Raw genomic sequence first — 14,283 nt, 5'->3', positions numbered from 1 at the left:
TTTACTGTAAAAGCTGAATTCAATCCTTGTCAGAATCTCAGGACCCAGAGACCTGAATACTTTGCAGAGATTTGTGGGTAAGGATTAAATTACAAAAACCTTCATATATACAAAGATTAAGAAGAAAAGCAACTTGCTTACAGTCATGTAAGAAAGACAACTTGTACCTCCTAATCAGACTTGAAGCAAATCCAGAAATGGTGAAGGCTTAAATGCAACTCTATCTTCTCTCCCCATTCCATAAGAAAATCATAGAATAGAATCATAGAATCACCAAGGTTGGAAGAGACCTCTAAGATCATGCAGTCCAATCATCCACCTACCACCAGTATTTCCCCACTAAACCATGTCACTTAGTATTACATTTAAATGTTTCAAGAACACCTCCAGGGACAGTGACTCAACCACCTCCTTGGGCAGCCTGTTCTAGCACCTGGCAACTTTTTGGAGAATTTTTTTTTTCCTAACACCCAACCTGAACCTCCCTTGGTACAAATTGAGGCCATTCCCTCTAGTGCTTGTGCTTATTATGTAGGATGTCAACCCCCACCTTACCACAACCTCCTTTCAGGGCACCCCTGAGCCTCCTCTTCTCCAGACAACACTTCCAGTTCCCTCAGTTGCTTATAAGACTTATGCTCCAGACCCCATAGCAACTTCATTGCCTTCCTCTGGACATGCTCCAGGGCCTTGATGACTTTCCTGTAATAAGGGCCCCAAAACACAGTAGTCAAGGTGCAGCTCCACTAGAGCTGAGTACAGAGCGATGATCACTTCCTTGCTCCTACTGGCAACGCTATTTCTGATGAAAGCCAGGATGCCTTTGGCCTTCTTGGCCACATGGGCACACTGCTGGCTGATGTTTAGCTGAGCATCAGCCAACATCCCCAGGTCCATTTCTTCCACACAGTCTTCCAGTCACTCTGCCCCAAGCCCATTGTGTTGCCTGGGGTTGCTGTGGCCAGCATTCAGGACACAGGACTCAGTCTTGCCGAATTTCATTCCATTGGCCTTAGCCCAGCTATGCAGCCTGTCCAGACCCTGCTGTAGGGCCTTCCTATTCCTGGGCAGAACAGCATTTCCCCCCAGCTTGGTGTCACCTGTAGACTTACTGAGGGTGCACTCAATGTCCTCATCCACGTCATCAATAAAAATACTGAACCGGACAGGCCTCAATACTGACCTTGGGGAACACCACATGTGACTGGTTGCCAGCTGGAATTAACTCCATTCATTCACCCAGCAAAGAGTGTATACCTGTCCAGACCATGGGCTGCCAGATTTTCTAGCAGAATACTGTGGGAGACAGTGTCAAAAGCTTTGCTGATGTTTAGGTAAAATATGTCAACAGCCTTTTCCTCGTCTACCAGGTGAGTCACTTGATCATAGAAGGAGGAGAGGTTCATGAAGCAGTACTTGCCTTTCATGAACCCATGCTGGCTGATCCTGATCCCTCAGGTTGTCCTGTATATTCTGTGTGGTCTCAATGAAGATGATCTCCTTTCCTGGCACTAAGGTCAGACTGATAGGCCTGTAGATCCCTGGATCCTCCTTATGACCCTTCTTGTACATAGGAGTCAGAAAAAAAGCAAGAAGTGGAGAGGAAATCAAAACATTTGCAAAGGGGTAACTGAAATTAGACTGTGCTTGCTTGTCAAGGAATCTGTAAGGTGCTGTGTGCAGTAGCCATCACTCAAATTATTAATAGGTAAAATAAAGGAATATATATAATAGTTTTATGAATGAAAACCACGATGTCAGTTTGGATAAATCTGTGCTGCATACTCAAGTATATTTTCATGTTGATACAGTCAAGAAAATTAAGAGTTAGAAAAGTACTATGATTTTGTAATGCTGACTAACAAAAAAAGGCTGTATCTATACAGTCCTTTCTTTCTTTCTTTCTTTCTTTTTTTCTTTTTCTTCCTTCCTTCCTTCCTTCCTTCCTTCCTTCCTTCCTTCCTTCCTTCCTTCCTTCCTTCCTTCCTTCCTTCCTTCCTTCCTTCCTTCCTTCCTTCCTTCCTTCCTTCCTTCCTTCCTTCCTTCCTTCCTTCTTTCCTTCTTTCCTTCTTTTGTAATAAAAAACAAAGGGAAATAAAACATTTATTATTGTTGTTCCTATACAAGTCCAAATAGTAGTCCTGAGTCTCCTAGTTGAGTGCTTACATGCTGCCTTCAGGAGTACCCACATATCACCTGCTCACAGATGTGGGTGCAAAAAAAGACATTCACTTACTCTTACTCTTGTAGTGCTTAGGCCTGAAAGACTTCCCTTTTTTTTTTTTTTTTCCTGAACCTAAGCCCTACTCTTTTTGTAAAATGTCTACATCATCAGAAATTTTTTCTACAGTACATGGGAAGATTGGCAAGCTGAGAATTTTGTGGCTAATTAAGCAAAAGCAGATGATGAGGATGTCAATCACATTCTATGATCTTGAGATCTGCTATTTTAGACACAGCCAGTGATTACAACAATGGACACTTCAAATGGCAGGCTGCATTTCTCAGATAATGGCCTTCTTAGTTCAGCCCTAGAAGAAGGACAACAGTGTGAGATCTCACAATTGTTTCTTGCAGTGCACAGCATGCTTAGAAGTAAAGGCAAGCTGAGTAACTGTCCAGCTGCTTGTCAGAACAGGACTGTGAGATGACTTTGCCCCACTGCAATCTCATATTTGACACAGAAGTCTCAAATATTATATATACTTCTGCTTTGCATGCTCCTAAAAGATGGTACTGGGCACTACAGTGAAGGACAGTCTTTACAAAACATCCTAATTTCCAAGTCATTTTCCAAGCATAAAGGTTGGATCAATTAAACAGAGGACATAACAATATACAACATGCAACTTTCACATTAGGGATGATATCAGCTGTTCCCCATTTAGCTTTATCTATCCCTTAAGCTGGCAGAATTGAAGAAGGTGCAAGAGGTACAAAAATTTCTTCTTGTGCTGAGCACAGATGACAGGAGATATGCCCTTCATATCTGTATCTCTGTACATTGGGTCTCCTGTCTGACTGTGACTGTAAGCTTGCAAAGAAAAGTTGTGGAGGCTTTTGCTTGTGGCTGTAGAATTTCCTGCTGCTTTACACATAAAACTGTATGGAACATAGACAATGGTTCAGGCATCCAAATACACTTTCTCATAAAGCTGAAATACTAAATTTGGGTGGATGCTTAGCTGGATAGCCTAGCACTACTGTGAAGATGCAAAGTACAAGAGTTACTGTTTTGACTGCACAAAGCTGTGCTCAGCTAAAAGGTTAAGAAGGCTGCACCATCTGTATTGGACTGAGGACAAACCTACATGCAATTGATACAAGCCTCCAAAAACACACAGATCCCATGAAGAAAGGGCAACTTGTGTCAAGGCTACTGAGTACAAAAATGTCACAAGAAATAGACAACTTTTGGCAGCACAGCTCTTCTCTATTAATGTTTTCAGTTTAAGAACAATCACAATCATATCCTGTAGCCTTTTCAAGGTCCTTTCTATCTTGTGTTCACACACACACACACAGATAAAGATGAGACTTGACATTGGTGCAGGGAAGTTTTACTGTAGATGATAAATTCAATCACTTCTGGAAGGCTGCACCACTCCTAATTTCTCAGAAGACTCCCAGGTGAACTGTTACAACTGTTACACTTCTTTTAACCCCGCTCTAGCAGTTTAATAGATGCAATACTTCTTTTTTATTTGGGGATTATTAAATGAAACAGGTTGCCTAAGGAGGCTGTGGATGCCCCATCCCTGGAGGCATTCAAGGCCAGGCTGGATGTCTGGGCAGCCTGGTCTGGTGGTTGGTAACCCTGCACATAACAGGGGGGTTGAAACTGGATGATCATTGTGGTCCTTTTCAACCCAGGCCATTCTATGATTCCATGAAATGCTTGTACTGCTGCTTAGCAAAGACAGAACTGTAGTTATTCAAGTTCAAATTAATACCATATTTGAGAAACAAGATGCCATCTATGTATCTCATGTGTGGCATTTGGATTTCAACTTTTATTAAGTTTGTCAGTTCTAATATTACTTTGCTTTAATATTACCAGGCCATCTGACAAAGCATCAACAACAGTGTGACCATGGGAAAACTGCTTCTCTTTTCATGGTAACTTTGTACTAAAAGGAAGAAAACACAGTATTTCTTTCAGTTTAGCATCTCAAATCTCAGACAGTACAATCAACCTATTGTTGGTAAGATTTTGACTATGAGCATGTTTTGTTTTGGCTTGAGTTTAAAATTGCAGTCAGAATCTGCCTTCCCTGTGCTTTTATGTACTTCAGTAAAATCCAAACACAGTTGCCTCTTTCCAGTGTGCTTCCTAAAATCCTTTTGCTTCAAATTTTTGGAAGTACCCAATATGTTTGGTAGCCATTGAAAAATGTAGAGATAAGGAGGATGAAAAGAAGTAATAAGGTGCTGTGCAAGCTGTAAGTTTGTGTCCAATAACTTTGGTAGGCCTTGTAGAAAAGGCCTGTACAAAACAGATTAATTACTCTGAAATTACTGAAACTTCAAACAGAGGAATATGCATATGAAACTCTTCACTAATATAACCCCTGATAAAGAACTAGTGAAGGTCCATAGGCAGTGCTCATCGAGAAAAATTATGACAAAGCCATTTGTAAACACTTTATTTCATGAGAAACTGTTTGTAATCAGATGTATGCTTTATTAGAAGTTGGATGCCTTTTGCAGATGCAAAATAAACATTACTAAAATTTACAAGAATTATACCAAGCTCATTTCAGTATTAGATATTAATTTTAAAAATTGAGAAATTAGTCTCTGGATTAGAAGCTAAGAATAGAAATCTTTCCTTGACCTGTTTGTGTTCCATTATGACATGATTTACAATTTTAAATATAATTTTAGATTTCTAAACTTTTCTTACAATTTCCTTAGCACTGCTAGTTCAAAAAAACAAAACAAACAAACAAAAAAACCCTCAGATATTTCCCCAGTGTATACTGGCCACCTTAAAATGTATTTTCTCTTCTCTCTTAACCATGGTTTAAGTCTTGCCCAACATTTACACAACCACACTCCATTTTCACTGCTGTATGGTCAGATTTCCACCATTATGTTAGATGCTGGGTAGATTTCATAGCAGCTTTCAGTGCTTTTCATTACTGCAAGTTACCACAAAGAAATCATGCAGCCATGGGCAACCACAACAGAGGTATCATGATCTTGTGATCTCTTTCTGTTAGTCAAAATGAGCCTAACCCAGTGCAATCATGAACACTTCAAAGTACATCTAAGCACCCACTAGATGCTCAGACAGATATAACAGTCTCTTGCAATCCCCTTTTCTCTCAAGCATAGCAAGCTTATGATCACTGCAAGGTAAAATTCGCCAAGGCCAAACTAAAAAAATATGATGCTATCCAACTAATGTTCAAGTACTCTCAAGTAGGATGTATGTACCCGTCAGAATACTTTTTAGGGGAACAGAATGGGTAAGAAAGCAGGGGAGGTGCCACCTCACAAGAATGAGTGAGCAAAGGACGTTTTGTTTATGTATACAATAGCTATGACTTGCAGTAGTGTAAAAAGGAATTTACAGGATTTGGGGGTCACTAAGTTTCTTCTCTATGCCTCGTAGAAATAAAAAAAGTATTATGCATGTATGGTTACAACCTGGTAGTTGTGAGGTCATTTGGTGCCAGGATGCAGAAGCTGATGGTGAATGGATGGATCAGTAAGAATGCAGAAAGAATTGCTTTAGCTGTTCAGAAACTTACGAAGAAGAAAACAGAAGATAGAAGGATAATGGGAGGAAATGAAATAATGTTTTCCCCATAATTATGTCATCAAGAAGATAGACTTTGTGCTTCAATGATTCCAATGGGTTCAACAGGTAATTTTGAGTTGTAAGCCACTGTAGCAAACTTCCTGCAGTTCCTTATTTTAATCTTCATGCTACCATTTAATATAGATCATGAAGAACAGTTCCTAAGAGGAGAATCCTAAGACAATGAGCCTAGGTGCACTACTCAATCAGCAAAACCAAGCTCACTCTGTGACAAAATTCAATAGAATCAGTCAAGATATACTAATAATTTGTCCAGTTTTAAAATGAATATTTAATTCACCATATCATCCAAAGGTTTTTCCAAACCTGGCAAATTTGGTCATATTCTTAACCTTCTCAGAAATCTACTATGCTTCCCACACTCTTTTTCTGAGATCGCACCACGTAGTCACTCAAGTCTAGCCTTTAAAGTTACCACCTAGGAGTCATCATTGAGAACACTCTCTAATGTCTTCACAGACAAGGCAGACAAGGTAAATTTTACGTATCTTCTCCACATTACTTTTCTCCAACTTAGACTCTTCTATTCATGTAACTAGGTAAAATCTTTCCAGAAATTTTTACTTCTTGACAATCTATAAAAATTCCCATCTCCAGTCTTGCCCAGCTTGACATGCTCCTATCTATGCAGTATACTACTGCAAGCATTTTGTCAGTCTTTCGTTTTAACTGGATACCCTTCTTCCTTCACAACACTGTCTTCCCTTCTCTGTTACACTGAGCATCTTTTCTTTCAAGGTCTTCCATGGACTAGTCCAAACAGAAGCCACCTTGCTGACCCTAGTCAGAGGGTTATGAGCCACAAGGCACATACCGTATCCCACAGAGGGCAGAGTTGAGAAAGAGCATAGTTCACACAAAGATGACATTGGCGCCCCAGGAGGCCCACAGTTCTGTCTGTGGTTTGGGGTTAAGCTGTGTCCTAGGATTATCTCACAGTGCCAGCTCCAGAAACCCTTGCTGGCTTACTTTCTCCCACAAGGAATTCTCAGAATACTGAATAGCCTGCTCTGTCCTTGCTCTGGTGATTTGACATAAACCTATAACGGTAGCCACACTTAAATGGTTTGACAAATGCATGCAGAGTGTTTGCTTTCACAGAGCACTTTTACAGTCAGGATCATCAGGTTGTTGAAATTTCAGTGTCTAGGGTTTCATATAACCTCACTACTGCTATACATGACATCTCTGATATGCAACGTTCTTTGAGCCTCCTTTACTGCATACAATCACCAGCTCTCTTTTTCTTTACAGTTGCACAGTTGCTTGGAGTTTACAAGTACCTGTGTGGGACCTAGCACAGAGGAGACAACAGTTTCAGAATAGAGACTTCTCAATAATTTAATCACTTACGTATTGCTGTCTTTTCCACCTTGCTACCCAAACTACAGACTACTTCCTCATGGGGCTTTCTGCATATCTCTTATCATACACTATACAATCGTAGATACTAGCTTGGTAAAACTGCCTCAAAAAAGCTAAGGAGGTATTTGCTGTTTACAAGTAGCATCACCTTGGTTAGCAATTCCGTGTTTACATAGTTCCTTTCAGTCATTGTTTCCCTGCAGGACAATACTGTTTCCTTCTTTTCTGGTCTAAATCTGCCAGAAGCAGACATGTAGTGGTTGAAAGCATCACAAAAAACTGGCATGACTCTGTAATGTCAAGACTAGGAATCCTAAGAGAATACCACTAAACTGGACCTGAACAAGCTCCTTCCATTATCTCTTCTCTCTTATTTCTTGTCAGGACAAGGAGGTTAGTTTGGAAGAAGTTACAAATATGAGTTGTGTGTCTTGAAATGTTCCATATGCAGTGGTTGTTGGGATTTATGCACAGCTTGATAGGCATTACACTTCTCATTCTAAAGCAGAGTCTGGCAGCAGAGAACTAACAAACACCAATGAATCTGCATTCAAAAGCATAGGCCACTTCATCCCGACACGCATGAAACTACCTTATGCTATAGGAACAAGTTGTGGTGAAATGCTTCAATCTTCCAAAAAAGGTTGTCACAGCTCTTACTCTCTTGTCTGTGTTGTCCTCAGCCTTGTATTTACAGAACATTCTTAATTTCTAAAAGCAATTTCAGGCATAGAAATCCCAATAAAGAAATTAAAAAATGAAAGGAAATGGATTTTTCCTACTCTCCATTACTGCCTGGATGCTAATAGCTTTACCCTGCCAGTGGCTGAAAATCTGCTAGGAAGTGAGTTCCCTCATTATTTAGATGTAATCAGAGTGCACTCAGTGCTTCGCTAATGCACTTGACACTTCATAGGAGCAGATGCTAAATGCTCAGTACATTAACCATCTGACTGTTACCCTCAACCTTTTTGATAATTGGAGTTATTTAAAATTCCACATACTGCTGCTCAAGTATTGATAACTCCTCTCCTGACCTTTCTAATGAATATAAATAACTCATTAATCATCACTTATTTATCTTCTACAAATAACAATACATGAGACAGACACTTATCTTGAGCTTTTTATGTAAACACCGTTCTCTATCTGAGAAGCTAGCAGGCTGCTACAACCTAATTTGGCAAGAGAAAGTAATTCCATTTAACACTTACTAAGCAGCTTCACAAAACTGTTCAGGTAGTCCTTTTCAGTTGTTCCAAGCAAAACAGCAGATTTTCACTACTATACTCAGCTTTCTTTTTTATGGTAAATGGAAGAGTGGCACTCTAATAATGTATTTTCAGATTTCTCTTTTCTCTTTTGTTAAGGAAAAAGCTGACTTTGAGTATTTCTTTATTGTTTGGTAAGTATTTGGAGACTGTGGTTTATTGGTATACAAAACATCTATAAGCACAACCCTGTGGTCTTCAAGAAGGCACTGAGAAGGAAATAAACTTTAGTTTTCCCAAATTAGAAGCAACCAAACTTTGCTTACCCTCAGCTGCTCTTGTGCTTCCAAAAAAAAAAAAAAAAAAAAAAAAGAGAAGTATTCATGTTGTTTTGCTCAGAAATAATGTTGGATTTGTTTCCATGTGGACTTTTACTTAGATGAATATGAAAATGTATGAATCAGAAAAGCCACAAAAAGCAATTTTTCCCACGTTAATCAATGCATCACTGTGTCAATTAATTTATGAGACTGTGGAAATTTACAGGAATTTGCAGCCCCTCCACCAGCTGAAAAATTGTAATGCATTAACCTGCTGCGCCACCTAGCTTCGCTCGCCGGTATTTACACCTAGAATTTGCAGGAACAGCGTACCAAGAAGTGTATTCAGTACAGAGTACGAGGATGATATTTTTCTAGCTTATGTTTCTTGCCTTGAAAATCTTTATAGCTAAATCATAAAAGCTACCGTTGTACAATAAGTCCTGGTCTGCAAGATGCTATATAAATGTTGGCAGAGAAAAATAAAATTGAATTATTCTTGAAAAAACACAGCCAACATTTTATACATTAGGTCATGCATTCACATGATACCATCACCTACCTTGTTTTTATGATTAATTTCTAATTGATTAATTCTGGTATTGATTCACTAAACATATATATTAAAATTTCAACCAGTAATAATAGGAGATTCACTTCATGGTTTATAACTTTAACATCCGAGAATCTCAACTTACTGAAAAAAGTAGTACATTAAGCTATTTTACCTTCTTCAATTCATTTTGTATTTTTTTTTTTTTTTTTAATTCTAAGCCCGAATTTGTATTTCAGAGGAAGAGGGAAGAGACAACTCATTAATTCTTAATGGTGGGAATTTGGATTTCTGCTTCTGATGTATCCAGAACTGGCATAATTTTTCTTTTTTTTTTTTTTCTCCATGAAATATGATGTGCTTGCCATCCATGATTTCTCAGCACCTTATAAAGAATGGATTCTAGTCACTGCTGAGGTACTACAAATTACACAGCATCTGAAAACACACACTTTCTATTCTAGAGATTGGTTCTGCTTTCCATGAACTTTCAACTGAACAAAAATCTTCATGGACAAGACTGCTGAATACAAGTAGCCAAATTCAAGATGTGAAACAAAATGAACTTTGCTTTGTTTGTTTGTTTTGTTTGTTTGTTTTTCATTTAAATCACCAAAGCGCCTACAGGGCTCATTTCCAAATCATTTCATGGACGTATAAGTAGATTTAGTAGAGTTACCTATTACATAGGTAGTGCTTGAAGATGCTACTCTCAATTGTTTATACAGCTGAAAAAAACTCAGTTGTGCTTGAATTTTCTTTGCTGGTTATCTACCTGAATGTTCTTCAAACTTCAGTCCAAATGACTTCTAAAAATTATTTTTAAAGGAAATCTGGAGACTGTACAGAGTTGCTCCGATACACTCATGCTTGATATAGTGGAGATCCCCACACTTGCTGTAAACAGCTGGCTTGGAGAGAAAGCAATCTGACTGTTGCAAGCCTGCTTATGTTGCTATTTCAGATTTCTCAATTCAGTCTACAGTAGACATATTCTGAAACAGAGTGTGAGCCTGTTAATTCTCTTATCAGTTAGAAAAGCATAATACTAGTTTTGGAAATTGAAATACCTAAGAAAACATGCGTGCCAATACCCTGTGGAAAACAGCCCTTTGTTCTCTCACTTGTGTAACTAGCTGGCAGGGCTACATGCCAGTACTACATCATGTCCTGCCAGTGGCTTGTTTTGTCCTAGAACTCAGGAATAGCCTCAGGTTAATACCATGGCAGCTGGGGAACTTTTGCAGAGAAGTAACCTTTGTCTTGTTTCTTGTTAGCTGCTGTCTCCAATTGGAATGATGATTTTTGCATCTGGAAGTATTACTGTTTGTAGACTGGTCTGACTCCATAGCATTCACTCTAAAATCTCTCATTTTTGCTCTGCAAATATTAAGAGGAGTCATTCTACATTATTACTTCTTTCTATGCCTTGTCTGGATCTTCTTTGTTTACCCTGATTTAATCTATGCTGTTAAAAACGGACATCAGGTGGAGCTCCCTTGCTGGTACTGGGAAATACCCATGAACTTTGTGTCAGATACTGAATTTTATTTCTGTTCTTACATTAGGAGAAAAGCCCATAGCACAGTGAGAATCCACAAAGAACCTTCTTCTCCTCCTCCTGCATACAGCCAACTCCATTGTATAGTCACTAAAAATGGGCTGCTGTATCTGGACATGATAGACAGTGCAGCATAGATGACCTGAATAAGTCCAGTGTAATATAAGCATGAAGTAAAGCTAGCAGCCATGTTAAAACTGCAACATTCTGATCACACACAGAGAAATACTAGGCCAGTTTTTACATTCTAGCAAGCTCTCTCACAGGAAAAAAACAACAACTACTTTGTGCAAGCACACTAAGGCTGTTTACTCTCCTATCCTGGAGTGTTACATTATACTCTCAATATTTTATTAGTCCAACATTCCCAGTATGGTATGAAGTTTCAACCCATGACTCTCACTTAAGAGAAACGTCTGTCCTTGATGTCACTTCCCATAGTTTACCGCAAGATGGTAGCAGAGAGTTTATCATTAAAAAAAACAAAACAAAACAAAACAAAACAAAAAACAAACCACGAAAATATCCCGTGTCCCAAACAGCAAATGTTTCTGTTTATAAGCTTAATCTATCTGGGATGATGCAGTAAGCCATACAGTCACTAAAACGGTTCTGAAGCAGAAATAAATTCTCCCTCTGTAGTCCCATCCAGCTACCCATTAATATGGGAATCTGAATTCATTTGGCACCTGTTCATTCACATTCCTGGAACACTTAAGAGTTCATGCATACAGAATATAGTGTGAAGTGCATATAGCCTGCACAAACACTTCTGCTGTCAAGAACTAGGTGGAGGAATGAATAGGAGGTCCATTTCTCTGGGTATGATTATTGCATGTTGCACATATTTTTCCATCAAAGGAAGATGTTGAGGACACTCCCTTTCAAAGTGTAAAAGCATGCGGTATTTTCTGAACAGCCTACAGGGCAGAGAGCTCAGCTTGAAAATGAAGAGTTGGATCCAATTCTCTCTTCAGCCAGAAGTTCATACGTGTGCTTGGAACAACCCTGAAGAATGACTGAAGGAATAAATTAGGGATGACGTGGATGGAGACTTGAAATGACATTTTAATTCTTAATGAACACCTTTCCAAATTAACATCAGTAATTTTATGCAATTATTTATTAGTGACAAATAAATGCTTTTTCTACAGCAATTTCCTAATCTATGTTACTGTGCATTTTCAGAACAGACCTACGCTAATTACATAACAGCTGAGATTGTATCACATTCTACATACACAACAGCTGCACAATCTCTTGTTAAGAACCACGATTATTACTTGATCAAAGAGGTATGCCTGGAGGAAAGACTGTTGCTGGAACCACACAGGTTTGTTTATAATACACTGCAATTCAATACGAGCTCAGGCTTTGCCCTTTGTAGCGACCTCCCACAGGCACAATGGAAATGTCTACAGAAAGCACAAAGCTTACTTGGGTAGGCTTCTCAATGTGCAGCAGCAAAACAAGTGACAACAATTCATCATTCCTTCTACATTTCATGAGACAGTGCAGGCTGGCAGACAGGAATTCCAGCTTGTCTCCAAGTTAAGACACCTATTGAGATGCAAAGAACATTAGCTCAATCCAACACTAAAATAATTACACAGTTTCTGTGACTCTTTGGCAGCTGTGGGATGGCCAAAATTTCTTAGAGAGGAAGTTTATGATTGCAGCTTCTGGCACTACAGAGTACTCCTGAAATTGTTCAGTCCAGTGCAGTTAAGCTGAAGAACACATCACAGTCCTTTGCTCTACAACAACACCAGAACTTGGGGGTCCTTGTGGATAAGAGGCTGGACATGATGCTTGCAGCCTGGAAGGCTATCTGCATCCTGGGCTGCATTAACAGAGGAGTGGCCAGCAGGGAAAGGGAGGTGATTGTTCCCCTTTACTCAGCTCTTGTGAGGCCCCATCTGTAGTACTGCTTCCAGGACTGGGGCCCCCAGTACAGGAAGGACATGGAGCTCTTGGAGTGGGTCTAGGGGAGGGCCACTAAGATGATCAGAGGGCTGGAGCACCTCACCTGTCAGAGAACTGGGCTTGTTTAGCTTGGACAAGAGAAGGCTCTGGGGAGACCTCATTGTGGCTTTCCAGTGCATGAAGGAAGCATATAAACAGGAGGAGGAACGGCTGTTTACATGGGTTAATAATGATAGGATAAGGGGGAATGGTTTTAAACTGAGACAGAGGAGGTTTAGGTGAGATATTAGGAGGAAGTTTTTCACACAGAGGGTGGTGAGGCACTGGAACAGGTTGCCCAAGGAGGCTGTGGATGCCCCATCCCTGGAGGAAGGCTCAAGGCCAGGCTGGATGTGGCTCTGGGCAGCCTGGTCTGGTGGTTGGTGACCCTGCACACAGCAGGGAGGTTGAAACTAGATGATCATTGCAGTCCTTTTCAACCCAGGCCAGTCTACAATTCTATGAATTTTTGATACCACTGACACCAAATAAAAGCTGTTTCTGGCTGGAAATCAAATTTTGCATGAGGAACACTGTTTATGCAAAATAATATTTATTTTGGTTTTGGAAGTTACCACTGTGTGGTCTGAGAGCAGTTAACAATGGTTCAGTGTTAAGAAGGAACAACGCCTTGAGCTGCAAAGAATCTGTCTTGGCTGTTAGCAGTCAGTAATCTGTCTGGTAAAACAGAAGAGGCCTGTTGAATTTTCAGATGACTTGAAGCTATGACGGATCACAAGCATACTAGAAAGCAGAATTAAAATTGGAAAGCATTTTGACAAAATCATGAAACTGTCTATTAATAGGAAAAGGTTCTAGTTAGGAACAGAAATAGTCAACTAAACAATCAATAAAAAAACAGAGCTGACAAGAAAACAGTTCTGCATAAAATGAGCTACTTACAGAACACCACAGGCAGGTCTTGTCAACAACATTTCTCTTCCGAGAAAAGAGCAAATAAATAGGTAGTAACAGAAGTGACATCTCTAAGTAAATACAGTGCTGATAAGGCTAGAAATCCCATGTCCTCCATTCCTTCTTTTGAAACTGGACTTCAACTACGATGGGAATAGCAGTATTCACAATCAATATTCTTTAGGCTACTGAAATAATTGAACTTATTTAGCCAAGAGAGGGCTGAGAGGATCCTGTTACTTGTCTTCAATACTTCAAAGGCTACTGCAAAATAAAAACCTGTGAGATTTTAGACAGATACTGGTGAGTATAAAAAGCTAGTAATTATTTTTGGGTTATACATTAGAGAATTTTTTACTGCTAAGGATATTTTATTCCTAGCTAAAGACTGCCCTGGAAGGCAGTGAAGATTCTAGCAATAGAAGTTTTAAAGAAAAAGTTTGGAGACTTAGGCTGTAGGCATGATCAATTGTGCCTTAGTGCTAAGGGTGGCCTCAAAGATTTATTCACGCTATTTTCAATATACATTTACAACTGAAAGACTTCAGCATTATTCACGTTAC

Source organism: Phasianus colchicus, chromosome Z, assembly GCF_987193195.1.
Source record: "Phasianus colchicus chromosome Z, bPhaCol1.hap1.1, whole genome shotgun sequence".
NCBI classification, from domain to species: Eukaryota; Metazoa; Chordata; class Aves; order Galliformes; family Phasianidae; genus Phasianus; species Phasianus colchicus.
This window is presented reverse-complemented; position numbering follows the sequence as displayed.